This window comes from Myotis brandtii, unplaced genomic scaffold (genome assembly GCF_000412655.1).
Source record: "Myotis brandtii unplaced genomic scaffold, ASM41265v1 scaffold486, whole genome shotgun sequence".
NCBI lineage: Eukaryota > Metazoa > Chordata > Mammalia > Chiroptera > Vespertilionidae > Myotis > Myotis brandtii.
In genome coordinates, this window is record NW_005368569.1 from 1,070,252 (window position 1) to 1,083,944 (window position 13,693).

At 50.6% G+C, this 13,693-nt stretch overlaps 1 protein-coding gene across 1 annotated transcript in view; it reads left to right on the plus strand.

Moving 5' to 3' along the window:
- Positions 1–5,311: 5,311 nt before the first annotated feature.
- Positions 5,312–13,693, plus strand: part of FAM65A (family with sequence similarity 65, member A) — a 25,500-nt gene continuing 17,118 nt past the window's right edge. Inside the window, exon 1 of the mRNA XM_014547808.1 lies at positions 5,312–5,582. The gene's annotated coding sequence lies outside the window, so the exon portion shown is untranslated. The remainder of the gene's footprint in view (positions 5,583–13,693) is intronic.

Here is a 13,693-nt window from a genome sequence, read left to right on the forward strand (position 1 = left end):
GGCGAGGGGGTGGGGGGAGGGAGCATGCAGGCTGGAGGATTTGGGAGAGAAATGTCTTGTTTGTAACTTACTTTCAAATGTGGCAAATTATTAACCATTAGTGAAACTAGGTGACAGGTATGTGGGTTGTTTATTTTACTATTCTGTCAACTTTTAATAGATTTATTTTTTTCAAAAGCAAAAGGAAAGAACTCAATTTCAAGTTTTCTATTTACAGCAACCCAAGGAACCCATGGCAGGTACCAACTGTGCACCTCCTTTCGGATGTGATTACTGTGTCTTCATTGTTTGAGTTGCTCGGGGCCCTTCAGCCTTCAAGGGAAGATTCCTGTTTCTCATCCCGTCCCTCCCTCCCTCCCTCCCTCCTTCCTCCCCTCCCTCCCTCTCTCCCTATCTCACTCCAAGACTGCCCAGAACACATTGGTCCAGTGCTACCCACGAACTTATGAAGAGAAGGCATTCTGTGGACCATCATTCACCCAGACTGGGTGCAGATGATGAGCTATATCAATTCCTTTTTGTGAGCATTATCTCCTGTGGAGGCTTTAAAACATGGTCATAAAATTCTTTAGCACTTATCCCAAGAGATGGGGCCTATGACCCCTCTCCTTGAATATAGACTCTTAATCAGGAGAATATGGTAGAAGTGACACTGTCCCAGTATCCAGATCCAGGGCCGTAAAAAACTAGCATCTGCTGTTTCCTGTCTCTTTTAAGATCCTTGCTCTTGGGACCCAGCCGCCATGCTGTGAGGAAGCCCAAGTCACCCTATGGAGAGGCACATGTGGAGAGAAGCAGCACACGGCACCAACTCTAAAGCCATGTGCGTGAGTCATCTTGGAAGTGGGTTCTCCAGCCCCAGCTGATGCTGTGTGGAGCGGAGACAAGCTGTCCCTGCTGAGCTCTGCCCATTTTGCAGATTGGTGGGCACACAACATGACTGCTGTTGTTTTAAGTCATTAACTTTTAGAGTGGTTTCTCGGTAGCCATAGATAACTGATGCATCCCCATCCCCCAAACTGGGGGCCCTAGGCTTGAAAGGCAGGAAGTGGGCCAGCTCTTGATCCCTGGAGCTAGGACCTAGGTCAGCACTTATCCCTTTAACAGGCATTTACTGAGTGGCCACCAAGTGCTAAACACTCTACCAGGGGTTGAGGAGTTAGCAGTGAATGAGATAGACCACCCTGCCTGGCGGGCCCAACTCAGGCACAGTAATGAGAGGACTGGGACTGTAGCCTCAGCCTGAGGGAGGGGAGAGAGAACTGTCTTCCTGAGGGAGGCTATTTCCAAGCTGAGACCTGACTCAGGAAAAGGAGCTAACCAGGCAGAGTCGCAGGGAATGGACAGATGGAACACCATGTGCTAGTTCTGGGCAAGGTTGCCAGATTTGGCAAATGAAAAAAAAAAATGTAACACCCAGTTAAATTTGAACTTCAGATAAACAATGAATATACTTAAAAAATATATCCCTAGCCGGTTTGGCTCAGTAGATAGTCAGCCTGTGGACTGAAGGGTTCAGGGTTTGGTTCCAGTCAAGGGCACATGCCCAGGTTTGCAGGCTCAATCCCCAGTAGGGGGTGTGCAGGAGGCAGCCGATCAATGATTCTCTCTCATCATTGATGTTTCTATCTCTCTCTCCCTCTCCCTTCCTCTCTGAAGTCAATAAAAAATATATACCTATATCTGTCCCATGCAACATGGGAGACATCCTAAAAAGTTATTCATTATTTCTCTGAAATTAAAGTTTAACGGGAGTCCTACATTTTATCTGGCAACCCCAGTGCTAGGGCAAAAAAGAGAGAGAGAAACTGTGTGATCTCAAGGGACAGTTCAGGAAGCTGGATGCAGCACAGGGGCAAACAGGGCATAGTGTGAGAGGTAAAGGTGAAGAGAGCAAGACCTATCATGTGGGTGCTCAGCAAGCTAATGGAAGGGGAGAAAGCCCACGCCTAGTTTAACGATGCTTTGTCATGGTATGAAGGAGACAGAATGAACTGCTCTTTGCTACACCCCCAGCCTTGGGGGGAATCTTCCCAATGGACAAAAGTTTGAGCAATGAACCTAGTTACTCAGAGGTGAAAGCAGGGCCTGAGAGCTGTGTAGTGACACAGGGCTCCCTGTTCAAAAGTGTTCCATGGTTGTTCCATGGATGCTCCACTGTAGCCATCTTGAGACTCACAATAATTTTGGACAGAGAGTTCTACATTTTATTTTGTACTGAATCCCACAAATTATGTCCTGGGTAAAAGATTCCAAGCCCAGGGCAGAGTAGAGGACCTACAGGACATAAGACTGCCTTGACTAATGCCTGCCATGTGTATGTATCTGTGTATGTGGATAGCTGTGTCTGGTGCATATTAAGTCCTCAAAAATGATGGCTATTGTACTATCTTTCATTGATGATGGTGATGATGATGATATCATTAGCCTCGTCCAGCTTTTTTTCAGACTTCATTTAAAAGCCTTGTTATTTCACTACCAGCCATCCTTCTGCTTTGTTTTACTGACCCATTTGCAAAGTACTTCATAAAATATATATTTTTTTATTGATTTTAAAGACGAAAGTGGGGGGAGAGAGAGGGAGGGAAAGAGAAAGAAACATCAATGATGTGAATCATTGATTGGCTGCCTCCTGCACGCCCCCTACTGGGAGTAGGGACTGCAACCAGGGAATGTGCCCTGACCGGGAATTGAACTGTGACCTCCTGGTTCATAAGTCAACACTCAACCGGCCAGGCTGCAGAGCACTTTTAATTCAAGCAATGCCTATGACAACCCTGAGGAACTTAACACAAATACACACTTAGCCTTTCAAACACCCACTGAGATATTGCACACCTTGGTTTGGTTGTTATCCCCATTCATTCAGTTGTATCAATCGTCCAAAAAATCCCACACACCCCCAACCCAGCTGCCTGATTCTCTCCAAGTTCACATGGACACACACTCACCCAGTCACACACTGGCTGAGTGTGGTGAGGTCTGCACAATTCCCCTCCTGTTAGACATGAAAACCTCCTGCCAGGGACAGCTGATATGAAGGCTACGTATGTGCAGGCTGCAGACTCTAATTTGTTTTTGAATTTTTAAAAATTATTAAAATAGGAAAGATGTGCATGTGTGATATCTGGTGACTAGGAAGGATGAGAAGGTGTGGCATCTTAAAAGTGCATTAGAGTCTGGCCAGTGTGGCTCAGTGATTGAGTGTTGACCTACGAACCAGGAGGTCATGGTTCCCGGTCGATTCCCGGTCAGGGCACATGACCGGGTTGCCGGCTTGATCCCCAGTAGGGGTTGTGCAGGAGGCAGCTGATCAGTGATTCTCATCATTGATGTTTCTATCTCTTTCTCCCTCTCCTTTCCTCTCTGAAATCAATAAAAATATATTAAAAGTGCATTAGATATAGTTTTCTAGATTTCCAAGGAGAGCAGAAGTTGTCATTATGTGGAAGCTTAGCAAGAAAACAAAGGTGACTTTTGTGTCCTTGCAGGAATCTAGGGGTTGGGGTGAGCCCCTGGGGGTAGAAGGGCCCTGATTTAATGAGGATTAGCTATGTCAAAGGGAAAACCAGTAACTTCATAGCCTCTCATGACACAACAAATCTGGGATTTTAGATAAGAAAAGCCAGGACAGGAGGGGGAGGGGGTGAAAGTGATGTCACCTGCTCCTCTCATGTTTCCTGCAAGCAATCACTGCGGGAAAGACTCCTGGCTCAGTAAATGAGTCACTGGCTTTATAAGCCAAGAGAGATGGAAAGCAGATTCCAGGAAATAAGCAAGGAAGAATCTTAGAGGAAGTTCTCAGCTTTAGTGTGAAACTGTCAAGCCTCTGTGCTCTTGGGGGAACCGGAGGAGAGAAATAACAGTGAGAAAGACTAGAGAAATAGCAAGGAACCAGAGGGAGCGCAAGGTAGAACCTGTGCCCTTGGGCGGTTTTGAATAACCAACTGAGATGGCACTGGCTCAGAAAACCACCACGCTGCTTCCGAAAGGGAGGAAATATCCCAGTGTTGCAAGGTCTGCGGTCATTCATAATTCAGCAGATACTTAGATATTTATTGAGCATCCTTCAAGTTCCTGTGGTGGGCGGGGTGTGGGTATGGAGTAGTGAATGAGGCACCATTGTCCCTGGCCTTACAGAGCTCACAGCCATTGAGCAAGTAGTGATCACACTTTGCTAAGTGACAAGGAAGAAGTTGAGGGGTAAGGCCACTGTGGGGATCCTAGAGGGCTTTTAAAAATATTTTTTTTATTGATTTCAGAGAGGAAGGAAGAGGGAGAGAGAGATAGAAACATCAATGATGAGAGAGCATCATTGATGGGCTGCCTCCTGCACAATCCACACTGGGGATGGAGCCTGCAACTCAGAAACGTGCCCTGATTGTAAATCGAACCGTGACCTCCTGGCTCATAGGTCGATGCTCAACCACTGAGCCACAATGGCCAGGCCTAGAGAGCTTCTTAACACCTAGGGTAGGATTGTCTAGACCAGTGGTCGGCAAACTCATTAGTCAACAGAGCCAAATATCAACAGTACAACGATTGAAATTTCTTTTGAGAGCCAAAGTTTTTAAACTTAAACTATATAGGTAGGTACATTGTTATTAACTTAATTAGGGTACTCCTAAGGCTTAGGAAGAGCTACACTCAAGGGGCCAAAGAGCCACATGTGGCTCTCGAGCCGCAGTTTGCCGACCACGGGTCTAGACACAAAGAAGGACAGGCTTAGTGCCAGGCCTGGGACAGAGGAAGCGAGGCTGTTTGGAAGGAGTGAGAGGAGTGCAGTTTTGGGAACAGGGGCACAAAAAAAGACTGGGTGGGTCCTTTCTCTTCTTCAATTTTGGGTTATTTGTTTGCTTAGCAAATTGGGGAGGCGCATCTCCGAAATGTCAGGCAGCCTGTTTGGCACTTTTTGTTTATTTATAGAGCAATTCAATTCACCAGTGTTTACTAAACTCCCTGAGCAAGTGAGCTGGGCCCAGCCATGGAGCAGGCAGAGGTCACAGCAAGAGCAAGGGCCCAAAGGTGGGACCCCACGGAGCAGTCTCAGGGGAGAGTCAGGGGTCCCTTGGGGCTGGAGTTGGGTGAGGGACCTGAGGCCTGAAGGAATGCCCAGCGGATCTGCCGACCTCAGTCTGGTGGGGAGCAGGACAGTCCTGGAGAGATCTGCGCTCTGAGAGGCTGAGGCCAGGTCGGGGAGGTCCCACCTCAGCACATTCTCTTCTGTGTGACGTGGGAGATAATTAACTGGGACCCTAACAGCTGCCACCACCACCCTTCAGGAATTCTGGCCCTCCCTGCATGCCATCTAGGCCGCACTCCCGCTGCACAGCTCTGTGGGAGAAGGAACTCTCATTAATCCTTTCTTCAGATGTGCTGGCCCGGGTCACCCACATACCAGTCCCTTTGCTGAGAAAGTCTCTGCCAGATCCCTGGGCTTTCAAGAGCCCGGGCTGATGGGGGCCTTCCCCACAGGCCAAGAGCCTGCCAACTCTCTGCCGGTCAAGGTCCTTTGGGCGCTCAAGGATCCTGACTCAGCTGACAATGGCATCCGGGGGAACAGGTGAACCCTGGAGGGGAAGGTAAGAGTCTTGGGTCCCACCCCAGCCTGGGCACTGTGGTGACCTGTGGGCATGGCCTTGCTCTCTCTACACTCAATAACTTTTGAGATTCAGGACCTCTGAGGCTGAGAATCAGGCACAGTGACTCAACCTGGATCTGGCCTTGGTGTGTGGAGCCCTGGACAAGAGTGGGTGGCCCTTTCAGAAGGGGTTGCAGACAAAGGCTATGATGTGAGAAGCAGAGGGCATTGTGAAAGCGAAGAAGAGGCTCCTGACCTAGCCTGGGGTCCAGGGAAGGTATCTCACAGAAGTGGTGTCTGAGCTGATGCCTAAAGGGTAGGCAGGAGTTAGCCAGGTGAAGGAAAGAGGGAAAAGATGCACAGAACAGCCTGTGCAAGATGTGAAGGCTTGGGAAAGCAGGTGTATTCAGGGAACACAGAAGTTCGGTCTGGCCCTGGCCAGTGTGGCTCAGTTGGTTGAGTGTCATCCTGTGCACTGAAAGGTCACTGGTTCAGTTCCTGGTCAGGGCACATACCCAGGTTTTGGGTTCAATCCTTCGGTCGGTTCGTGTACAGGAGGCAGCCAATCAATGTTTCTCACATCAATGTTTCTCTCCCTCTCCCTTCCTCTCTCTCTAAAATCAATAGAAAACATTTTTTTAAAAAAGAAGTTCAGTCTGGCTGGAGCTAGGACCTCCTGGGGAGTAACTGGCCAGAGATAAAGGGCCAAGGGGAAACTGAGAAGGGACAGGGTCAGATTTGCAGAGGCCAGCCTGCTGCCTGTGCAAGATGGACCAGTCCAGGTGGAACCGAGGACCCTAAGAGGCCAGACAGAAGGTGCAGGTGGTACCCTGGCCAAGGATGGGATGGTGGGGCTGGGGAGGACAGGGCAGACCTGGTGGCTGAAGGAGGTTGAGGGGAATGCCACCCAGACTAACATGAGGCCTTGGGGGGAGCAGTTCTGAGGAGAGGAGATGGGGTTGACTTTACACAATGAGTTTGGGGTGCCCAGGGGTCATTTTAAGGGGGAATGAAGTGAGAGATAGTGGGCTGAGACTCAAGCATCCCTCTGGGGATGAAAACAAGGCCTTGGGAGTTGTCGAGACGGTTTGGAGAAAAGTGTCAAGGTTGAGGGAAGGGGCCCAATACCCTGAGGAGCCCACGAGGGGCATGAAGAGAGCCAGAGAAGCAGGTGGAAATGTAAGAGGAGCGGCCAGAGAAGCCAGAAGGAGTTTCAGAAGAGGGAATGGCTCTGCCTCTGAATCCAACACTCCTGCAACAGTCAGAGGAGGGGAGGGCTGAGAAGTGGAGGGTCAGGGAGTATTTACAAAAAGGCTTCAGAGTGTGGAGGAGGTTTAAATGGTGGTGATGGGATCTGCCACCGGGAATGAGTGTAAGCAGGGCTGTCACACAGGGCTGAACAGGTTGTGCACTGCACACTTCAGTGACCATCCATTAAGGGAAAAACGGCTTGGGGCCAGGGCACAACCCCTGGAGCTGGGGGTATTTTGTGAAGCCTGTAACTGCAGTGTGGATACTGCACACACGGTGGCGCCAAATGCCAACGCTGTACTGGGGCTTGGCTGAGGCAGGGCTGGGGCCAGTTTGGGGATCCTCTGCCCCAGGGTCACCATTGGATGGTGGAGGGTATTGGCAGATGCCCTTGGCTAGAACCCTCCCCTCCACAATGCCCTCCAAGTCTCTGTCAGAACAGTTCTCCTAGCGGTAGGAACTCAGAAATAAATCACACACCACACACTGTAGCCTTTGTCAGGAGGCCCCTCCCCCATTCTGAAAAGGTCCCAGGGGAGCAGCTCATCCCATGATCTGGGAGGGGCACGGACGTCCCTCCCACTTGTCCCTTAGGAGAAAGGAGTCAGGAAGGAAGGAAGGACGCCTGGCCCAGCCCGCGGGACACAGTCACCCCACACCAGCACCGCCCTGCTCAAAGGTCCCCCTGGAGGCCAAAGCTGGATCAGTCGGGGCCAATGACAGGCCCAACCCAGCCTGGGGCAGAGTCCCTAGGGAAGTCACCTGTTGAGCCTGTCGACCCTGGACGAGTGCAGGGACCAGCCTGGAAATGCCTGAATAAGTACGTAATGGCCATGTTGTCTTTGAAGACAATGACATGCTCATTGCAAACCACTCTTTAGTATAAGTAAACACAAAGAAGAAAACAAAACCAGGTGAAATGACAGTGCCCAGAGCTGGCCACTGCTGGCACGGGGATCAGTCTCCTGACAGCTCTCAGGGTCAGACGATGCAGATCGGACCTGAGGAGACTCCTGCTACAGAACAGGCAGCCCTTCGGGTGTGTTCTCCACTCCGTCTCTACTGTGTTGAGCACCTTTCCCTACTCAGATATGAAACCCTCTCTCCCTACCCTACCTGACCGGACCCTGCCACCTCTGAGACCTCCTTTCTTTCCACACGACTCAACTACAGCAAGCTCATCTTCGAGATGTTGTTCCCTGCCCCTGCTGTTCCGGATTATTCAATGACCGTTTCCTTCTTGTTATTCAGGTCTCAGCTCCAATATCACAAGATGTTGTTCCCTGCCCCTGCTGTTCCCTCTGTCCCTGCTGTTCTGGATTATTCAGTGACCATTTCCTTCTTGTTATTCAGGTCTCAGCTCCAATATCACTGTCTCAAAGAGGCCTTCCCTGCCCACCCTGACTAAAGTGGCTCCTCAGCCCCATCACTCCATGTCACATCACCTGGCTTATTTTCTCCACAACTCTTCCTCTCTCTGAAGACGTCTTTACTAATATGTTAACTTGATTATTATCTGTCTCCTTTGGCTGGAGTGTAAACTCCTCAAGAGTAACCTTGCCTGTCTAGTCTGCTTCCGTGACCCCAGCATGCAGAATGATGCCAGGCAGGCACATAGTAGGTGCTCAGTCTATGCCTGCCATCCATTTTCAGTGCTCACAGAGCACCTCAGGGTATGCACGAACCTCCTTCAGCCCTCTGTCTCCCGCTGATGGTCACGAGGGTTGTCATCCCTTGATCCCTGATTAAACAAGCCAATAATCAACACCCTAAAACACAGATCTTTTCTTGCCTGTGTAACTTTTTGGAATAAATTTCTTGAAGTGGAACTGAAGGGTGAAAGGGGAGTTTGCACTTGACATCCTGAAAATACTACATTTATTTATTTATTTATCTATTTATTTATTTATTTATTTATTTTTAATCCTCACCTGAGGATTTTTTTTTCCCATTCCTTTTTCAGAGCGAGTAGAAAGGAGAGAGGTAGAGGGAGGGAAAGAGAAAGAAACATTGATGTGAGAGAGACACATCGACGGGTTGCCTCCCACACATGCCAGTGGTTAGAGCATCAGCCCCATGCACCAAAGGGTCGATTCCCAGTCAAGGGCATGTACCTGGTTTGCAGGTTTGATCCCTGGCACCAGTCGGCACGCGTGTGGGAAGAGGACCCACATGTCCAGCTGCCTTCTGGACACCTCATCCTAGATCAGGGGTGGGCAAACTTTTTGACTCGAGGGCCACAATGGGTTCTTAAATTGGACCGGAGGGCCGGAACAAAAGCATGGATGGAGTGTTTGTGTGAACTAATATAAATTCAAAGTAAACATCATTACATGAAAGGGTACGGTCTTTTTTTTTTTTAGTTTTATTCATTTCAAACGGGCCGGATTCGGCCCGCGGGCCGTAGTTTGCCCACGGCTGTCCTAGATGGATGGCCCCCAGCCTCCTCAGATACCACCTGCCCAAACTGACCACTCACCTTCCCCTAACTTGATCCTCCAGACCTCCCCACATCATTGAAAAACACCAGCATCCGCCTGGCTGGTGTAGCTCAGCGGTTAAGCATTGACCTATGAATCAGGAGGTCAGGGTTCAATTCCCAACAGAGCATATGCCCGGGTTGCGGGCTCAATCCTCAGTGGGGGGCACACAGAAGACAGTCGATCAATGATTCTCTCTCATCATTGATGCTTCTATCTCTCTGTCCCTCTCCCTTCCTCTCTGAAATCAATAAAAATACATTAAAAGAAAGAAAGAAAGAAAGAAAGAAAGAAAGAAAGAAAGAAAGAAAGAAAGAAAGAAAGAAAGATATACCAATCACCCAGGCCCCAAACCTTGGCATCATCTGGGCTGCCTCCTACTCCAGATCCCATCAGTCACCCAGCCCTCCATCTGCCTCCTGGACATCTTTTAAATGTCTCCTCTCTCCATCCCCTCTCCAAGGCCACCATGACCTTGGCTGGAAAATAATAGCAGCCTTTTTCTGCCCTACCTACCCCCTCCATGCACTGCCTGAGTGACCCTTGCAAAGCACACACGTGACCACAAAATTCCCCAGCTTAAAGCCCAGGTTCCTCATCCCCGAGGGTAAAATTCATGTTCCTCAGCCAGTTCCCAGGGCCTCTCATGACTGGCCGCATCCCCAACACAGACTCACACAATTCTCCAGCCATAGTAAGCTCTTGTTCCTGCCAGCAAGAGAGGCTGCTGCTCGCTCCCATGCCTTAAACTCTACTGCACTCTCTGCCCCAGACACTCCTCCAAAAATCTATCCTCTGCCTGCCTATGGTGCCCCAACAACTTGCCATGTTAAGGGCTCCTTCCCTACAAAACCTTCCTAACCAGCACACTCGCTCTCTCACACACACACACAAACGTGCACACAGACACAATCATGATCTCACACACACTCACTCAGTGATACAGGAGGTGCAGAGACTCTGGGATGTACCTGCCCTGATGGTCAGTGAGCCCCCATGGGCAGGGACCAGGTGGCCTCACCTCTGTCCTCCCACTTCTGATCCCCCCAAGACTGAGCACACAGCAGGTTCCTCAAATGCTTGCTGAATACCTGGTGAATGAACGAATGAATGCTGCACACTCTATCTGAGGCATGGGCCGCAGGCACAATAAGGGGCAGGCTTTATTCTCTCCCCTCACAGAAAGCTGGGGGTGAAGTTGCATAGTAGAGGGCTGTAGCCACGGGGCCTATGGGGTGGGGTGTGGGAGGCCTCCATTTTTGGGGGGATTTGGGACTTGAACTGCATTACTTCCAAAAATAGAACTAGTTGTGCCATAGATGAGGACCCAGGGTTCTCTGTGGTTCTCACCACCCTCTGCCATCTAATAGAGGAGTTTTTTTCAGGCCAGAGCCGATCCCTTCAAGAATATGAACTGCTCGAGGTAGGAATGGCGATGACTGGAGGTCTGCCCCAGTTCCCAGCCCAGCGTCAGGCAGACTATGTGCTCAGGGAGTGATGCCTGGCTCAGAGCTCAGCTGTTTAGGACTTAGTGAGCTGAGGAGCTCAGACACCACCCCTTCCTAATGACAAGACCATGGAAAGGCCCTCTCTTCCCTGAGCCTCAGGTGACTGTTCTGTGAAATGGGTCTCAGCTATGTCCTCCCTCGCCTGCCTCATAGGTTGTTGGGGAGAGGCCTGGAAGGTCTCCAGCACCCTGTGGGCCTCAGAGGCTGTCCCTCACTCAAGGCCTCTGGGGAGGCAGAGAGGTAAAGGCTCAGGTGTCCCATCTCCTCACTGCAGCCCCATCCATGCCTGGCCCTGGTGTCACAGGTTGGGGAGCCTGGCCTGGTTACAGAGAAGGACAATAGGCAGCAATGGGTGCTCAGAAGGGGTGAGTGGGAAGTCAGAGGACACAGGTATTTTTTTAAAATATAGTTTTTTATTGATTTCAGAAAGAAATGAAGAGGGAGAGAGAGATAGAAACATCCATGATGAGAGAGAATCATCAATTGGCTGCCTTCTGCACGCCCCCCACTGGGGATCGAACCCGCAACCCAGGCATGTGCCCCGACCGGGAGACGGGGTGTCTAACCATGACCTCCTGGTCCATGGGCTGACGCTAACCACTTAGCCACACCGGCTGGTCTCTACGTCCTTCTTTTCCCCATGAAGCCCAGTGACTTCCACTCAGGCCCAGGTACTCGTTGTGACAATGCAGAGACGTGGCCAGACACAGGACAAAGTGATTAATTGACTATGAAAGGTGAGGGAAGCATCCATTAAAAGTGGGAATTTTCTGGAAGTACAATTCTGGAATTCCAGACTGAGAAAGAGTTCCACCGTCAGCACAGGGATGGCACAGGGACAGCTATGCCACAGCAGGGGCCAGCATGCTGCCCAGCCCTGAGTGCTCAGTGGCTATTTGGTAAATAAATTAATAAACAACAGAGTACTGGTAGTGGGAGATGAAGGGGGAGGGAATGAATTCGAAACATATTAAGGAGGTTGGATCAACAGAACTAGGAGGCTGAAGGAATGTGAGGGTCAGGAAGGAGGACATCATGCATTTACTCATACAACTCACTCATTCAAAAAATATTTATTTTTTAATTGAGAAAGAGGAAGAGAGGGAGGGAGAGAGGAAGGGAGAGAAGATGAGAGAGAGAGAAACATAGATTTGCTGTTCCACTTATTTATGCATTCATTGGTTGATTCTTGTATGGGCCCTGACTGGGGATGGAACCCGAAACCTTGGCATATCGGGACCATGCTCTAACCAACTGAGCTACCCGGCCAGGGCAAAATATTGGTTAAACTCCCATTGTGAGCCAGAAACAGTGGTGACTGGGATGTCCATTGCTGTTGCCCCCGCACAGCTTAGAGACCTGCAGGGAGGTAGGTTTAGGTACGTGAGCACACATGGGCAGGCATGCTGCCTGGTGGTAATGACTGACACGAAGGCGTGGGTCCACAGGACATGGGGACAGATCATAACAAGGAGAGGCTGTCTTCAGAGACAGTGGTCAGAGGATGCCTTGCTGAGATGATTTTAGAGATGGCAGGAGCCAATGGGTGTCAGTTTGGGCAGCTCTGGAGAGGTCCAGTATGTGGCTCAGCAGTGCTTTGTAGACATGAGGACAAAGGAAGAAGAGTCTTCTGGGGAAGGTCATGAGATCCAGTGGGTCGTTCAGAAGCTCTGGAACAGAAGAAGGCTCTTGGGCACACAGGAAAGCTTTGGGTGGATAGAAGACCTGAGACTGGATTATACTAGTATCTTGGGGAGGGGGGGAGATAAAGAATCCAGCCCCTGGAAGCAATCAATCCCCAGGCTTAAGACTACAGGGAAGGGAGTGCTGACGAGGGAGAAGAGGAGGAGGGGCTGAGAGCTGGGAGAAGGTGAAGTGTGTCTCTGGTAAGAACTGGTGAGGGAGAGGATCAGTGCTGAGGGCCTCTGTGGTCCCCCTGCCCCCACCTCTTAGGAGTATATTCAGGAACCTCTTTTTTCTTTTTAAAGGATAGTTTATTCGTTTTTAAAAAGAGGGAGAAGAGAGAAACATCCCACACACCTGCCACCAGGGATCGAGCCCACAAACCAGACATGAGCCCTGACTGGGAATCAAACCAGCAACCTTTCGGTGCATGGGACAAAGCCCAAGCAACGGAGCCACACCAGCCAGGCTATTCAGGAACCTGTTAAAGTCCCTCAGACCACTCCTGGGTGTGTCTGTGCTGCCTCTGAAGGTGAAGGACTACAGCAGTAAAGCCTGAGTGGTCCAGGGGCCCAGCCCAGAGCATCCAGGTTGAAGAGGGCCAGTGGTGTCTGATTGATGGGAGGGGTGGGGGAGTGGAGCTGGCCCTTCCACACCAGTGTGGGTCAGCTCTCAGCTCCACCTCAACCCGCTCTGGTGGACAGCCAGTGTTCCAGACCCCTCATGGGAAAGGACTGGGCTCTGGCCCCGGTGGCCAACATGTGCCCCAAGCCCGGATAACTCATCCATGCTAAGAGCAAGACCTAAGACTCCCTAGATGTCTTACCCAATGAAGGGTGACTGCCTAGCTTGGCTCAGAGCCCAGATGGCGGCAACCTGCCCCCACAGCAGGGAAACCGAGGCTGGCCCAGAAGGCATGGCTGAAGGGGTCCAAGGCTAGGATTCAGGCCTCCCTGTTCCCCTTTTGAAACTGGCCCCGATTCCTTCCTCTAACCAACCCAACCCAACAGCGGCCGCCCCAGGAACTGTTTCAGGCGGTCACAGATTGGGGGGTGGGGGTGGGGAGAAGAGGTGCTGAAAAGTCTCTAGAGGCCATGGAATCTGAGGCGGGGACCAGCAAGTGGGGCTCTCGGACGAACCCGGTTTGGGGGTATGGGTGGGAAGCAATGGGACTGCCTTGGCCAGCGGCT